The sequence below is a fragment of the Sarcophilus harrisii genome, chromosome 1 (genome assembly GCF_902635505.1).
Source record: "Sarcophilus harrisii chromosome 1, mSarHar1.11, whole genome shotgun sequence".
NCBI lineage: Eukaryota > Metazoa > Chordata > Mammalia > Dasyuromorphia > Dasyuridae > Sarcophilus > Sarcophilus harrisii.
The window spans coordinates 351,811,641-351,827,142 of NC_045426.1; the positions used below are offsets into that span (position 1 = coordinate 351,811,641).

Below are 15,502 nucleotides of genomic sequence, written 5' to 3' on the forward strand. Positions count from 1 at the left end.
AATCGTTTCTGGCTCTCTATGACCTATTTGGGGTTTTCTTGGCAAAGATAGCAAAGTGGTCTGCCATTTCCTTCTTCAGCTTATTTTAAAGATGAGGAAACTGAGGCAAACAGTTAAGACACTTCCTCACGCTTATGCAGCTAATAAGTATCTGAGTTTGGATTTGAACTCGGGTTTTGAGCTTACTGTTAAAGCACAAATCTCATCTAACCCTGTTATTTACAGATAAGATGGAGACGCATGAAGAGACTTGTTTCACAATCCCACAGATGCAAGCAGCATAGCTAAACAAGGTTCATTCTATTGTAAAAACAAAACTCTCCTGAAGCTTAAGTTTCCTTAAAATGGTAAAGCCACTTTTTACACCTTACTCCCCAATATGTACTTTTACAACCAGTGATAATGGTCCCCTGGCTGTTCCTACCACAAGATGCTCCATCCATCTCTTAGCTCCGGGCATTTTGTTGGCTGTTCCCCATACCTGTCCCCCATGCTTTCCCTATTACTCTCCCTGGCTTACTTTAAATTCCAACTAAAATTTCACCTTTTTCAGGAAGACTTCCCTAATTCCTCTTAATTCCAGTCCTTTCCCTTTTAAAAATTATTTCCTATTATTTTGAACATACCTTGATATATATGCGTGCACACATACACATCTGGGTTTGTTTTGTTTTGTTTGTTTGTTTTCTGGGGGGTAGAATGTGGTCATCGTCTCCTCTATTAGATTATAAACTTTTTCAGGGCAGAAATTCTGTTTTGCCTCTTTTTTATCTTTAGTGCTTGGTACAGTGCCTGGCACATAGTAGGCGTTTAATAAATTGAATTGGTTTGTTTAATAAATGTTTATTGAATTGGTTTGTTTCTAAACACTTTTACATTCTAAAAGGGCAAAAGGCTATATACCAAAGTCATCTTTCACTCTACAGATTAAATGCATTAGAGAAAAGTTTGCTAGATTGTATGCAATTTTAGGATACTTACATCTAATGTAAACTACTATTTTGTAGGTAAGGAAACTGCATGTGTTGGGTTGTAAGATGTTCCAAGTCATGTAACTAGTGAATTGCTAGTTACCCAAGTCCATCTCAATTTCAGGCTATGATGTTTCTCAATACCTCCTAAATGACTCCAACAAACAACTTCAGAAATTAAAAACTTGAAATATGAAAGGAATTGACACATATGCTATAATTATCTTCCATGTCATACATATGCTATAATTATCTTCCCTCCACTCAAAATGCACATTTTCTACTTGCAGCTCTTTGCTGACTCTGACATTTAACATTGGTCAAACTAACCATATCCGACAGAATTTAGGGCCCACAAGAATTCCCCCTGTTACTGAGCAATTTTCTTATAATCTACTAGCAACAGCTAAAAGTTCTCCTAATTCTTCTCTCTGGACATTTATAATATATGATATATCGAAGACCAAAAGTTGCATTTCCATTAACATAATGTCATACTAACAAATATGATATACTCTTGTCAGAAAATTACTTAAATTTTTGCTTTAAGAATAAATTAAATAATGATTTTTCATCTTTAAGTTCAAAAATCATGTTCTCCTTCTTCCTGTCCATCCCTTAGAATCCTTCCTTTCCTTCAATGGTCAGCTCAAGGATCACTATGAAGCCTTTGAATATACCTCAAGTGCTACCATGTCATTTCCTTTTTTCCGGGCTCCTCCTCAAATTACTTTGTATTTATCTGTTTAAGTGGTACATCTTCATAGTACAATGTAAGTTCCTTAGGTACAGGGAATTTTTTATCTTTGTATATGCAAAGCCCAGCATAGAATCTTGTATACAAGAAGTAACTTCCTTGGGTAATGAGACAGCTCCAAATGTTAGGAAATCTTTTCCTTAAAATTTAGTCAATCTGTCTACTGCTGACTTTACGCTAACTAGATCAAACTCAAGCTTTCAAGATCCAACAAATCTAATCATTATACATATCAGAATTTCAAATTATTGAAGTCAAATGTATTACATCTAAATCTTCTCTTTTAAAAGCTAATCATTTGGAGAGAGCCATCTGCACCTAGAGAGAGGCCTGTGGGGACTGATTATGGTTCACAATATAATATTTTCATTTTGTTGTTGTTTGCTTGCATTTTGTTTTCTTTCTCATTTTTTCCCTTTTTGATCTGATTTTTTTTTTGTACAGTAAGATAATTGTGGAAATATGTACTGAAGAATTGGATTGCTTGCCATCTAGGGAAGAATGGGGTGGCGAGAAAGGGGAAAAAACTGGAACATAAGATTTTGTAAGAGTGAATGTTGAAAACTATGCATGTGCTTTGAAAATAAAAAAGCTTTATATTTAAAATGAATTAATTTAAAATTAAAACATAAAATTAGAAAAAAAAAATAAAAGCTAAGCATTAACAGTTAATTAGAATGTGACTCCCTGAGAGCAGAGACCATCTTTTACCTTTCTTTAAGCCTGACATATGGTAAGTATTTATTAAATGCATGTTGATTTGTTTATTTTTTTCAGTCAATCACAGATCATGTTTACAATCTCCTTTCCATCTTTGTGCAACCTTATTAGAGATATATAAGAGTATGTTGGTAAATGTTAAACAATCAGCTCTGTAAAAAGCTCACCATGCTGTTTAATATGCGCATTGTTAATCTTTTCTCCATCACGTTCTTATGTCTAAAAAATAAATAAAATAATCAACCAAGTCCTAATTTGTGTCGTGCTTGCTGATTTCTGAGTTGTAAATTCTTTACCAAAAATTTTACAATCAACTCACTGGTACAAATTGGCTCCAGCATAATCTCTGGATAAAGGCTTGGACACAACCCCATATTTTAGATTTTAGGATAGAGACTTGGGCATACCCTCATTCGTTTCTTTGTTCCCTTATTACTTTCTTTTATCATTTTTATTAAATTTCCTGAATTAAATTCTTTCCTTATAGAGCTTACCTTTCAGATATGCATGTGAATAAATGTATGTGCATTCATTTTCATAAATGACATGATTAAAAGAAATTAAAATCATGCTCTGAATTCAAGAATTCCTGGACTCAGTCTTTTCCACATTAAGTTCATATGAAATTTGTCATTTGATGAGAACATCCAGCAGCTTTCCAAATACCCTGTCTGCTCTGCACAATTCTGCCTTTCAGCCTGGATCCTTTACTCTAAAACATCCACTTAAACCCCCCAGTACTTCATGTCAGGCTGCCTTGTATTTTACAGCTGTTTCCCAGAAGAGCAAGGTTGGGCCATAATACCTAAGGCTATGCTTCAGTGAATCCTTTCAGTGTTTATTTTGCCCTTATACAGCCAGATTATCTCATTTCAGTTCATCCTTTGCACATGTGTAGGGAAGAAGACTGATTTGGAATGTGATTATAGGGCAAAGCCTTCATGGGAGTGGATGAGGCTGAGTGGGTGACCCCAAACTCTAAATTTGAGTTTGATATTCTGCCTGGCAGGTAGGCTGGCACAAAAGGTGCAGTGAATAGAATCTTTGAATGCAAGGTCACTTGGTGACTAGTAAAATGATATTTTACTTTAACTATTTCTATACTTTTGTGAATTCAATTTATTTTAACATCTATAGCTACCTGTGCTTCTAGTTTGGTGACCAGGTAGGTGCCCAAAGGCAAACTATTAATCCTATTGTTTGCAAGATATTTTTAAAAGGAGAGGTAAGTTGTAACTCCTGTGTGGCTACCAGGTAATATTCAGAGCTACAAAATACCCCTAGAACCATTTAATTCAATCCTCTCATTTTTAAAGATGAAAAAACCGAGATCCAAAATAAAGAAGTCCAAAATGGTGAGGTAAAATTCCCAAGGACATACCCCCCCAAAAAAAAAAAGAGAGAGAGAGAGAGCGAGCCAGGATTCAAACACAAATCCCTTGACTTACAAAATCCAGTTCTCTTTCCCTGAAACCATACAATAGTCACTACTGATTGTACTTTCTAATAACATTTTACTTTTAAACTCTTTCTATATTTTTGTGAACTCAATTTATTTTAATCTCTGTGTTACTTCTGTAATAAATACTTTTTAAAACTTAAATTCTTAAATACTTCTAAAAACTTAAATTCTGTAATACTCAAATACTTCTGTATCTTATCTGGTTTGATGTTGGATATTTGTCTATGAGGGGAAAATGTTAGTCTCCTGCTAGTCAGCAATGGTTGTTTTGTGCTTCATCCTACTGAAATAATTCATACTCTGCCTATAGGGTTGGGTGGAGAGAGACAAACTGGAATACTTGTCAACAACTGCCTGTCCAATGGGGTTAATTACTGTGATTAATCATTGTCTTGATGTCTGATGTTGAAATCTCTTGCCATCTCTCCTTCCTTTCAATGGCAAATTTTTTAAAAATCCACCAAACAAAATAAAACAAAATTGTCTAATCTTCCCTCCATTTTTGTACCCTCCCCCCAATTCAACTTGTACCTAGAGTATTTCAATAACTGCCCAAAAAGTCTGCCTGCAGTTTTCCCCCCTTGTCAATCATCCACACATTTATTTTTCTATCCTGACTTGAGAATATGGATTTGTTATCATCATTCATTATCTCTAAAAGAGCCTCGTTCCCCTCCTAATTTTTATTATTGTTTTTGAAAATTCCTGTCATAATTGTCTTTCAGAAAAACAGGCACTGAATGTTTTTTGAATTGAACTGAATTCCAAAATTTCTTTCTACCTGAGCAAATACAAGAAAGTTCCAGCCTAATTTGCATGCTTAGTATGAATTTCACTTATCCTATGAAACACAAAAATCTGAAATAATCCAAATATTGATGTCTTAGAATTGATCAAAGGGGGGGGGGGGGAGATTTCATTCATGTGACCTCAAAACTCAGCCTTCTGAATCTCAATTTTTATTGATTCTATAGAGACAGAAAATCTTATGAGTCAAATGGAACAACCTAGTTTATAGTGCAGAGAAACCTAAACTGCGATTGAGGCAATCTAGATAAAAATCTCAGCTCTGACATGGACAGCCCACTATTGCTCTAAGATTCAGTTTTCTTATCTGTAAAATCATAGAATTGGAAGAAGAATACTTCATAAACATTAAGGTGCTATGTAAATTAGCTATTAATTATTTTACTATAAAGTTTTCAGATGTCCTGTTAGATCTGACTGGCCTACTTACTCCATCTCTATCCAATTTCAAAACCAAAATTTAAAACAATAAGAGCTACTAGATGGTGCAGTGAATACAACACCAGCCCTGGAGTCAGGAGGATGAGAGTTCAAATTTGATCTCATATATTTAAATACTTGTTATGTAACCATGAGCAAGTCATTTAACCCCAATTGCCTCACCCCCCCCCAAAAAAAATAGTCCAATAAAAATAATATTAAAATGAAAGGAAGAAAGGAATAAGCATTTATACAATGCTTAATATGTGTCAGAATCCTAAGCACTTAAAAATATATAAATTCATCATCATTAGTATTAATATTATTATAATTGTATTTATTACGTTGGGAGGTAGGTGTTATCATAATCCCCATTTTACAATTGAGGAAATTGAGGCAAACAGAAGTTAAGTGACTTGCAAAAAAAAAATCACACAACTAGTAACATTATGAGCCTGGATTTGAACTCCAGTTTTCCTATTCTTATCTGTTGCTTCATCAGCTGTTTTTAAAAAATTAATAAAAGTCCATCTTACTTTAAAAGCTAAAGAGAAATAAGCATTTTAATCACATGGATGGTTGGAATGAGTAGTCAAGTTAACTGACCAGGGACATAGGAACAGTTTGCATTAGAGGTGACACTTGAACTTGAGACAACTCTTAAGGTCAGCTCCAATTCATTATATCCATTTCTCCCTATTGCCACCCCTCCTTCCCAACAACTCTGGGATAACTCTAAAGTGGACGCAGAACAAATATATTTTTTGTTTGTTTGCTCATTGGCTCCCTTTTTAAAAAAATGTTTCTGATTACATAAAATGATGTGGGTTTTTTTCATTCTCCTTATCTAACTGGAATGTAAGTGGTTTAAAATTGGGAACTTTGGGAGAATCACAATAAGTCTGATAATACTGTTGGTTAGTTGCTGAATATATACTCATTAAAAAAATTAACTCATAGATAATATGGGATTTAATTAATCTATGATGGTGGATTTGTATCATTAGTTTTTCACTTTTTAGAGATGTTATCAATTTATTAATTCCATTTATCCAAGAAGAAAAAAAAAATAAATCACAAGCAGAAATAAAATTCAAATTGAGAAAAAAATTACTCAGATAATCTCCAAACATACTATACTTCCTTTGGAACTTGAAAATTAATTCCCTGACTAATTGTATTCCTCTTTTTAAAATCCTAAAATAAAGTATGGGTAGAAATCCTATTGTTTAAGTCAATACCTTCCAAATTTGTCCAATAAAAATGAAAGTAATGTTTCAAAAGCAAGGATTTCTATGGATAATTTAATCTTTTTGATTAACTGGGAAGTTGGGATGAGGAGAGAAATTTGTTTTAAATGTAGGTGAGAACAGTCAATAGTTCACATGATCTAAAAGTACACTTTACCTTTGTAATAGTCATTGAAACTCAGACCTTTTGCAAATATGTTTTGAATTGCTAAACTATTTATATGCGTGTACACATAACAGCCCATATTTCACAATACTTCTAATTTTTTTTTAAAATATCTTCCTAATAACAGTACTAGAGATTGTGTGGTTAATTATACAGATGAGGAAATGAGATTATGAAGATTCAGTGATTTTTTTCCAGTTTCAAAAAGTGTCAGAATTAAGACATAAATACAACTTTTTTAAATCTCTAAGATATATTTCATTTCACTAAATATTTTTTTAAACAAAATTCACAAGTTGGGACTTTTTAAACAATATCTTACAAATCAAAGTCAAGATACTTTTTAAAAGTTTTCTGTTTTTCTCCATTGTTTTATTTGCTGCCTAAAGGCTCACCTCTGCCAGAGATTCCTTCTCTCCATTTAACTGTGAATAACCTTGTCTGCTTGTCCTTGAATTCTGAGAACATATCCCATATCTAGGGATCAGAATTTGGATACAGTTCAACAAACATTTATTAAGCACCTATTACAGTTTACACCAGGCTCTGTGCTAGGAAATGGGGACACATAAAGAAAAACTAATCAGTCCTTCTTTTGAAGCTTGCAATCTACTAATGGATACAACATGTTGATGTGTAAATAAATTCAAGGTAAGTAATCTCCAAAGGGAGACAGCAAGAAATACAGAGGCAGAATAGGGAATGGAGGGATATGAAGAGGAATAGTGAATTCCAGACATGGAAGACCATTTGTGCCTTATTTTCCATCTACCTGCACAATTTAGGAACTTCTCTTTTTTTGCATCCCTCCCCACTGTGCCCCAGGAACCTCATTTTTTCTTTAGACCTCATCAACCTACAGTTTAATTAGTCTTTATACTCTTATCTGTCTCTGTAATTGTAGGTAAACAGGAACTCCAAAATTTCCATCGTAGGAGGAAGCTCAGCATTTCCACAGCTGCACTACTTTGGAACTTCATCATCCTTCCCCCCCCCCCCCCCCCTTTTCAGCATCCTTTTGTAAGTTCTTCCCCTATTAGATTGCAAAGTCCCTAAAAACAAGGATTCTCTTTTTTTCTTATTTGTAGCCTGAGAGTTTAACACAATGCCTGGCAAATGGTAGATCTTTACCGCATATTTAATTGTTATTGATTATTGGGCAGATGCACAGAGATGGACAATGAAATGTTACATTTTAAACTAGCCAAAATGAGTTTTATTTTCACTAAAATTAAGAAGAATAACAACAGAGAACAAATAGACATGCAAAAGGTGCCACAAATGGAGCAATTTTGTTACTATTCAATACAAAATATACACATATTTCTTTAAGATTTGACACATTTACAATTACTTGTGTGATCCTCATCTTTTTATATTGAAATGTTTGTTGGTAGTAGTTGATAATTATAAAAGATATTTAAAGGTAATAGTAAAACGCATAATTCCCAAGTGAAAAAATAATTCTTATCATTAAAAAGGCACGAGCTATGAATTATTCTCATTGAATAAACTATATCTTGTCATGGTCTGAGTACCATTTTACATACTTTTAGAGTTGTGAATTCTTTCAATCAATTAATCAACAATCATTTTGTGTTAGTGATAAGAGTACAAGAAAAAAAGAAGAGAAAAAAATAAACCTGTTGCCCTCAAGGAACTATTGTTAATGTAATTACTATGAATGACTCCATCTACCATCCCACCTGCTGTGTGCCTACCATCCTGAACCAAAACATCCCTTCTTGGTTACTCGGCTAACATCCTTTATATCTTTCAGTATTAGAAATTTAAGCTTCTTGGGAGAGGGAATCATCTTGCTTTTTGTATTTTTATCTGTAGGGTTTTGACCAGTGCACGGTACAGAGTAAGCATGTAGTAAATATGCCAACTGCTTGTGCAAAAACAAAAATTAACCAGTCCTGATTCTCACTCTAATGAAGGGATGCTATAAGGGTATTCCTCAGGTCAAGTTAGTGAGTTGGAAACAAGACGTATTACTATCCTCACTGAACAAATGTGGAAACTGAGGTTCCAAGAAGTGTTCATTTGTCCTAGATTACACAATGCAAGTCAGAGCTAGTTTTCAACTGCAGCCTCTCCAACTCCTAGAATAAAGATTCTTTCTACACCACCAGGACTCTCATGTGGAGTTCTGGAATCTAGCATTCTGAGGCAAAGAATCTAAGAATGATCTCAGGCAAAAGGGATTTCCCTGGGTCTCTGTGTTTCCCAGGATTGAGAAACCAGAACAACTAGATTAATTTGAAAGAAGATACTTTAAAAACTGTAAAATCCTACACAAATGTGTATATTGATATTCTTATCTTAGATCTGTATCCCATTCCCTTGTTTATAACCTCAAACCAAAATTCTACTTTAGATTTGGAACTTGTGTTTTGTACTTAGTATATCTGACATAAGTTGGTATCGAACTCTTAATACTGTCAAAAGACCACCTGGGACCCCTACATACCAATATCCCACTGTACAACCTCTGATTTTTCTTTGAATCAGTGAATAGTAGTAGTGAGATGACTAATCCTCTCAGACTTCCAGAGATATTGCTCCCGGACCTGGTTTTATGAGTATTGTTGAAAGTTTCTCTTTAGAGGTCAGCCAATTGCAGATCTCAAACAATGAAAAGCACAGTGGACTTTGAATCAGGACTCATCTTAATGAGTTCAAATCAAGCCTCACATCCTTATTAGCTGAATGACTCTGAGCAAGTCACTTAACCCCGTTTTCCTCAGTTCCTCCTCTATAAAAATGAGTTGGAGAAGGAAATGGTAAACCACTCCAGTACCTCTGCCAAGAAAATCACAAATAGGGTCATGAAGAGTAGGATACAATTGAACAACAACAAAGAAAAAGAAGTGTATCCATGATACAGCCTTGTTATACTCTCAAAAGAAGGGGGCAAAACATAAATTAAGAACAAGCAATCAGATGCATAGTTTGGAGAAGCAAGGGAAGAATCTCAAGAAAAGCTTGAAAAGAGAAGGGGATTCACTGGAAAAGAGTGGATATCTTCAGTTAGCAAGGAGACATCAAGATGAATGAGTAATTGAAAAAAGATCTTCAGATTTCCAACTAAGGGATTCATTTTAGAGGAAGAAATTTCAGTAGAGTGTTGGAGCTAGAATACACTTTCAAACATTTGAGAAATATGGAAAGGAAGCAGAGGCTAGAACGTAGACAAGTTCTAGATTTTGATAGCAGGGGGAAAAAGGTGAGACGTCAAAAGTTTGAGGCTCAAGTTAGGGATTTTTCAGAATGAGAGTGAACTAAGCATGTTTCTAGGAAGTAGAAACATATTTCTTTACTGCTTTTTCAACAACGTTTTTTTAAATTGGGATTGTGCTTCCTCGTTTTCTGATAAAGTTATGTGGTATTTTACCACATCACACACCTCTCAACTCTCTTATCAAAAATAGCACATAAGGTTTTTGTTTCTCACTCTGAATTATTTTTTTACATTTTTTGGGACTATCTTTCCCAACCACTGTCAATAAATAATTAGCAAGGAGATGGTGGGTATAAGAAGCAGCAAATCAAAAACTATATAATATCTGTGCTTAATATTCATTCACATAAAAATATCTTTTCCAGGTTTTATAACAATGTAATACCCATGAGGACAAGTGCAGGAGGTTGACTAAAAAAACATGAACCAAACTGTTTTGTTTTTTTTCTGTAGAAAAAGTAGAGCTTTGGCAGATCTACTGCAATGGCAGAATGAGATAACTGCTTCTAAAATGCTAAACAGGCATAAATAAGCCAACTCTGCAATGAATAATAACAACAATAATGACTGGCATATGTGTGTACAGACATGTATGTGATGTGTATAAAGTTTTTTCAGATTTGCAAAGCACTTTACATGTACTACTTTATTTGTTCCTCACAACTACCCAATTAGGTATTATCTTATTAATTGCCACACCACCCCCCTCACATTTTCCCAAATTGAGCAACCTAAGTGTCAGATATAAAATGACTTATATATAGTCACTGAAGAGAACAAGTATAAGTAGTGGACTTTGAACGCAGGTTTCTAATGACTTCAAGCCTGGCACTCTCCACCATACTATGCTAAAACAAACCTCATCAGCTACACTTAAGAACATTCCAGGAGGCACCAGAAAGTCCACAGGATTAAGTTCACATGCCTGAGGGACAAATGAAAACAAAGAAAGAACAGGAAAGCTCCCTCTGAACAGATCCTCACAATAAATACCAGTTTGGGAAAAGTGAAATCATTCCTGAATGTTACACCTCATTTGAAATGACACCAATTTAAGTACAAGTTTCAGAAAACTGCTGGAGTTAAACAGGACTTAGAATCAGGTGACCAATCATTACTGACCATCTGCACTGAAAATGGTTTCTTAGGAGGCAAGCAGAGAAACCAAACCACCTGTGAAATCTTGAAATTCTTCAAGTTAACTTTCAGACAGACCAAAGTATTCTAATGATTATTAATCAGTTTTCCTAAGACTATTATATTTACAAAGTTCTTATGTTCTAAGGTGGTAAACAGACATACAAAAAGACCACCAATTCTCCCAGTTCTGGTTAATGAATAACTACCACCAAAGAATTTTTTTTAAGTAGTCTGAATTAAAAGAGTGCATATTTGGGCTTCATATTATGTCTCAAGAGGAAAAACAAACAGAGTAGCAAGCATATAACACCTATGCACAGCACACAAAAACCAATATTCCTGATGCATTTAAACATCAAAACACACTTTTAAGCCAGTTATTTCAGCTGAAACTTATAATTGCACAAGGAAGGTATAGTGGTGGAACTAGGATACTATTATCCCAAATTTTCAGAGATGGAAAGTGTGCCTCAGAAAAATTATGTGATTTGCACAAAACTATTCAATGTCTTAAAGTCTAAATTTCAGTATGTTTCCAGTAAGACACACTGGCTTTTTTTCCCCCCATAGGAAGAATGTGCTTGTAATTGCTTTTCTAGTATAAGAAATGAATTTGCAGTGGCCCATACACCCTACAGGTGTTTGTTTTCCATGTGATCATCTCTTTTAAAAAATGAGTTCACAGAGAATTTGGATGTAGGAATAAGAAGTTTTCCCCCTTCAACCTTATTCATATTTGCAAGTTCTTTTATTTTCCAGGGATAAGTGGATGAGTTTACAATTCCTTACTTCCAGTTATAACAATTTAAGAGTCTTCATGATTCTTGACTCAGTGGGGAAAACAATTATACCTTGTCTAGGCCGAAAGTTAAATTTGGATGTGCCCTGCCACATTTTGATATAGAATCATCTTCCTTTAGCTGCAATGGTTTTTAAGAAACTGACAGGTTGCTGTACCTCACCATGATTCTCAGAACTGAAGACTACTGGATGTACTTTATCCAAATGAGTGATTTAACAATAGCTGCAAAAACTAGAGTCCTGTTTATTTTTCCTAACTTCCATTTTTTTAATTTTTGCTGATGATTAATTAATATTGCGTTTTGAAAAGAATATTGATATTCTAGAGGTAGCCATCTAGAGGTAGCCAGCTGAGGCAGTGGATAGACTACTGGACTTTGAAATAAAAAGACCCAATTTAAAATCAGCCTCAGACACTCTCTAGTTGCATGATACTGGGCAATTCATTTAATGTGTCTCAGTTTCCTCATGTGAAGATCAAATGAGAAGATATTTGTAAAGTGGTCTGCAACCTATAAATTGAGGTGTGTGTATGTATATGTGTATGTGTATGTATATGTATATAAAACTAGCCATTATTATCATCATAATTATCATCCAAATTATTCCCTCCCTCTACCTCATACTGTATAACTTAAACAATTCAAAATCAACTTTTAACATGTTTTTTACTTGTCAAGAACTATAGGCTCTGATTACTTTTTTCATAACTATAACTAATTCTTTAGCTTTAATATCCTCTCTTCCTTCTGTCATCTGACTCCTGCCTATCCTTCTGGGCCAGCTTGGATGTTTCTTCCTCTGGGTAATATTCCTTCATACATTACTTTGAAGTCATTTTTCCTTCCTCTGTACTCCTATAAAAATCACTATTCATACCATTTATCTAGGATTAATCATATACTAAACTTTATACAATTTAATGGCCAATTTTTTTTATTTTATTCATGTAAAGATAGTTTTCACATTTCACATTCACATTTGCATAACCTTGTGTTCCAAATTTTTCTTCCTTCCTCCCCTCTCCCCAAGAGAGTAAGCAATCTTATACAGCACAAAGTGTAGTTACAAAATTGCCATATGAGTTTATATCTGGAGCTTTAAAGAGATTCTGAAAAGAGAAGCCAAATAAAAAATTCAAAATGGTAGGGGAGAAAACACAATAAAAATAAACTTCTTGCTTTAAGCTATAAGAGAAGCTGTTTTTCCTTCATTCTTGAAAAGGACCATAACATCAGGAAGCTGAAGCTGTGATATGCAAGAGAATTGAATTTAAGTGAGGGAGGGCTGGGCAAGGTCACCTGCTTCACTTTCCCTCCAGAGCCAAATAGGGTCCAGGGGCCAGATGTAAATCAGAATGACTGGAGAGGGAGAAATAGTGCACTGGCTAACAAGGATATCACCATATCCAAAAAAAAAAAAAAAAGAATTGGCATATAAACACTAGAGGTGAAGACAAGAAAAAAAAATCAAAATGCATGATGCTATACTGGCTGAGACAATTTGGAGTCAAGTGGATAAATAGAATACAGACTCCTCTGAACAACTTAGCAAAGATAAGAAGTTATGAAGGACTGATGCTCCCATGGGTTTCTAATGGAGGAGGGAAAGAATTTAATGACTACTTTCATTTTGTTGGTTTAAATCATGTATTTTGATTCCTTCTGCCTTCTTTAGGCAGCAAAGTAGCATAGTGAATAGAGAGCCTGGCTCATCTTCCCAAGTTCAAATCTGGCCACAAACACTTCCTAGATGTGTGACCCTGTGACTTCCTAGATGCACAAGCCGGTCACTTAACTGTTTACCTCAGTTTCCTCATCTGTAAAATAAGCTGGAGAAGGAGTTGGTGAACCACTCCAGTATTTTTGCCAAGAAAACCCAAATGATATCATGAACAATCAGATGTGACTGAAAAATAACAAATCTGTCTGCTTGACAACTCCCATATTTCATTGTTTTTAAGATTCTCTTTGAAATTGGACAAGAGAAGGGAAAGGATACAAAACAATCTCAATTTGCCCTTCTTAAAAAGGTCTGGTTAGAGAAGGAGATGGAAACTTTTGGCTAAACTGAAGTTTTTGGATTATGGACAGTTGTTCATTTTATCCACACTCTGCCTGCCCCTGTTACGGAAGATTATGGAGTTGTATCAAGGATGTTCTGAAGCAGAGATCCAAAGGATATGGCACAGCAGGGAGCAGCTGGGAAACAAGGGACTGACACAGATTGGACTGACATATAATAATCAGTGGTTACTTTTGAATGAAGCCTTTGGAAGAAATGCGGCCCAAAGTGTTAGGTTTTTAGGGAAAAAAATATATCCAGGAGAATTTAGATAAAATAGAAATAAAGAATATCAATAAAACTTTAAAAAAAAAAACAACACAACTGCAAATCAAGAAACAACACCCATCCTTGAAGAGCAAAAGAGCATGAGAAGAACTGTCCCGTCATACTTGGGTCCTTTCAGTTACAATTGGACAGACAGAAATGTTATCATCTTTAATTCTCAACAAAGCAGTCTTAACAGTAAAACTGAGATATGAATGTAGAAAGGCTTTTTTTTTTTTTTTTTGAAGTATGAGAGATGATGTTTTTGTCTCAAAAAGTGGAGGTAACAAAAAGAGGACTCAATCTAGTAAACTTAAAACAATCACAAAACTTTGGAGTTGAAGAAATCTTAGAAATTATATAGTCCAATGTGGAAATATGTTTACCATGAGTGTACATGTACAACTTATATAAGATTGCTTGCTGTTTGGGGGGAGGGGACAGAGGAAAGGGAGGGAGGAAGAAAAATTTGGAACACAAAATCTCATAAAAATTAATGTTGACAATTATCTTTACATGTGGAAAAAGTAAAATTCTATTAAGTGGGGGGAAATAAAGAATGAAAATAGCTATGTCAAAAATTATAAATTTTTGAATAATTTGAAAATAATATGACAATTCAAAAAATTATTTTTTTATTTTTAATACATTGCTTTATTAATCATGTTGAGAGAAAAATTACAGCAAAAGGGAAAAAACATGGGAGAAATTTTTAAAACAGAAAAAAGAAGTGAACATAGCATGTACTGATTTATATTCCGTCTCCTTGGTTCTTTTTCTGGATACATAGATGACATTTTCTGTCTAACATCTATTAGGATTGCTCTGGATCACTGAACTGTTGAGAAGGACCAAGCCTTGCATAGCTGATCATCACACATTCTTCCTGTTACTGGGTACAATGTATTCCTGGTTCTGCTTGTTTCACTCAGCATCAGTTCATGCAAATCTTTCCAGGTCTTTCTAAAATCAACTTGTTCATCATTTTTTATGGAACAATAATATTCCATTATCTTCATATACCACAATTTGTTCAGCCATTCCCCAATTTATGGTCATCTACTCATTTTTTCAATTCTTTGCTACCATAAAAAGAGCTGCTACAAACATTTTTGCATATATGAGTCCTTTTCCTCCTTTATGATTTCCTTAAGATACAGACCATTTATGGCACTGCTGGGTCAAAGGGAATGCATACTTTAAAGTCCTTTGGACATAGTTCCAAATTGCTCTCTAGAATGGTTGGACCATTTCACAACTCCTCCAACAATGCTTTAGAGCCAAAAAATATTTTATTGTCCTCATGCACCATGGTTATGGAAACTGGCAGAAACTTTTCAAAACACTGCCAGTTTTTCCTATTTTATTTTGACAGTGTCAAAAATTATCTGGAATATACAACCATTTTCTGAAAACTTGAAGTGACCAGT

General features: G+C 34.4%; 1 protein-coding gene across 4 annotated transcripts in view; it reads right to left on the bottom strand.

Annotated features, from left to right (window-relative positions):
* NEDD4L (NEDD4 like E3 ubiquitin protein ligase) overlaps positions 1-15,502 on the bottom strand; it is a 455,315-nt gene that overhangs the window by 207,780 nt on the left and 232,033 nt on the right. The gene's annotated exons all lie outside the window — the stretch shown is intronic.